General features: G+C 48.7%; 1 protein-coding gene across 4 annotated transcripts in view; it reads left to right on the forward strand.

The window, feature by feature from the left end:
• daam1a (dishevelled associated activator of morphogenesis 1a) overlaps nt 1-2500 on the forward strand; it is a 69217-nt gene that overhangs the window by 28933 nt on the left and 37784 nt on the right. The gene's annotated exons all lie outside the window — the stretch shown is intronic.

Genomic DNA, 2500 nt, shown 5'->3' on the forward strand with positions numbered 1-2500 from the left:
TTCTGAGTCAGAGAGTGACATGACACAGAACGTGGACATGTCATATGCAAGTTTAGGAGGTGGACACACACACACACACACACACACACACACACACACACACACACACACACACACACACCACACACACACTGTTACAGACACACACACACACTTGCACACACACACACACACACACACCAGACATACCGCACACACTGTTACAGACACACACTTGCACACACACACACACACACACACACACACACACACACACACACACACACACTGTTACAGACACACACTTGCACACACACACTCTCACACACACACACACACACCACACACACACACACACACTGTTACAGAGACACACTTGCACACACTCTCACGCACACACACACACACTCTCACACACACACACACACACACACACACACACACACACACACACACACACACACACTGAATTGAAAGACAGCCAGATAGGATTTGTTGTGCAGAGTGTTGTAGCATTTAGGTCATGGATTAGTGCACTGTGTCCTCCATTAACCTGAGACTCCACTAACAGAGCCTAATAGCTGACCCTTGACCTTCTGATATCTGTGAAGTGCGTGCAGTCAAAACCTGTTTCTGAAAGTGGAGGGTAAAGTTAGGGATTGTGTGATAGTGTGTGTCTTTGAAAGTGTGTGTGTGTGTAAGTGTGTGTGTATGTGTGTGTGTGTGTGTGTGTGTGTGTGTGTGTGTGTGTGTGTGGATGAGGTAGTTGCTTTTCCTTTGCATGACCTTCATACCATAATAATATGTGTTGGACGAGTAGCATTTTGCACTAGGTATGTGAGTATGTTTGTGTATGTGTGTGTGTGTGTGTGTGTGTGTGTGTGTGTATGTGTGTGTGTGCGTGCATGAATGTGTGTGTGTGTGTATGTGTGTGTGTGTGTGTGTGTGTGTGTGTGTGCGTGTGTGCGTGTGTGTGTGCGCTTCAGTGGAAAGTAGGGAGTGCCCACAGCTGGCTCTGAGCTGAATGCCAGAGCTGACCTTTCAGCATGGCAGTGCCGTTTGATCCTATGCATAACCCAGCCGTTGTCGTCTCCCCACTCCCCACTCCCCCGAGCCCACTGCCGGCCCACCTCCGGCCAAAAGCTGCCGAATTTCACCTCCGTCCTCCTCCACATGCCAAACCACCCGTGCGTAATGCGTTTCAAATGGAGTCATTTCCCATCAGGCCGCAAACAGATCAGCTTTTATTAAGCCGCTCTCCACCGCTCCAGCCGTGCCCTATATCACATTATAGCCTCTGCGATTCAAACGCCTCCCCGTTTTGGCCCTCGCTTAGCTGTAGCCTCCCACAGCCTCCCATTGTTATGATGGTCATGCTACATGCTAACTCTGCCCCACACATGGAGACACATTACACCTCCCATGGGTGGCTGCTTAGGGTAATAGATACAAATCACCTGCCGGCTCCCCGGGACAAAGGGAGGCTTGTACCCCGGGCTTCTATTATTATGGTGGGCTTGTGGGTTTTGTTTCTAGGTAGGGGAGCAGCAGTAGGCCTGACTGAGGTCTGTGAAGTTTCTTTTTTTTTTTTTTCTTTTGTGCTGAAGTCTAAAGAAGTTTGAAACTCTGCGTGCCTGCATGTGAGTCAGTGATATATCAGATGATAAATCACTTTCATGTGCAAGTGAATAGAGGAATAAGGCCATGATGGTGACACCGACAGGTATTCTTTTTAAAATGATGAGTCACTGAGTCACACTCATCGGCGAGCTCCTTTGTAGGTCTTAACCATCAGAACAGTTTGTATTAGTGGACACCTCTGGTGTGAGATCCGTTCCCGTTGACACGTCTGTCCTCGAACTGACCCGACATACTGGAACCACCACGCCGTCCTTGACGCCCTTTTTCAATGTATGTATCAGCTGTGGGGCAGTAGAGGTCATTCACATGGGCGATAAGTGGTCTTAAAAGACACCTCAGGGGCCCCTGATAACTTTCCTACAAAGGGACAGGGGGTAGAGAGAGATGGAAAGTGGAGGGGTGGGGGTGGGGGGGTTGCGTGGAGCGACTAAGTGCTGAGGTATCTGTGCCAGGTCTTTCATCTCTCTGTGGTGAAACCTTTCAGCCTCTAGTCCCCAAGCAGAAGTAGGCAGAGCAGAATAGACGTCTGGCAGTTTTAGACAGATGCTCTCTTCTCCCGTATTGATTATCAGTTCCTATGTGGCACTGTTGGAACTGACCCTGGACCTCTAGTGGCCTGATAACCCTGCTGTTTGTGTTTACCAACTATTCATCTTTGTTTGTCTTTCATCATCTATGGGACGTGACGTGAAAAAGACACCCAGACACTCGGATAGCTTTGTAGTGGAGCGTATAAAATATTGAGTGCTAGAGGCTGATTATGTGTAGCCCACATGTCACGAGAACGCCCTGGTGTAGCTATATGATCTCCTCTCTTGCAGCCAGTGTGTGTGTAACATGTGACTGACCAATACAGGATGTGCATATTGACATGGACACT

Source organism: Alosa alosa, chromosome 19, assembly GCF_017589495.1.
Source record: "Alosa alosa isolate M-15738 ecotype Scorff River chromosome 19, AALO_Geno_1.1, whole genome shotgun sequence".
In the NCBI taxonomy this organism is placed as follows: domain Eukaryota; kingdom Metazoa; phylum Chordata; class Actinopteri; order Clupeiformes; family Clupeidae; genus Alosa; species Alosa alosa.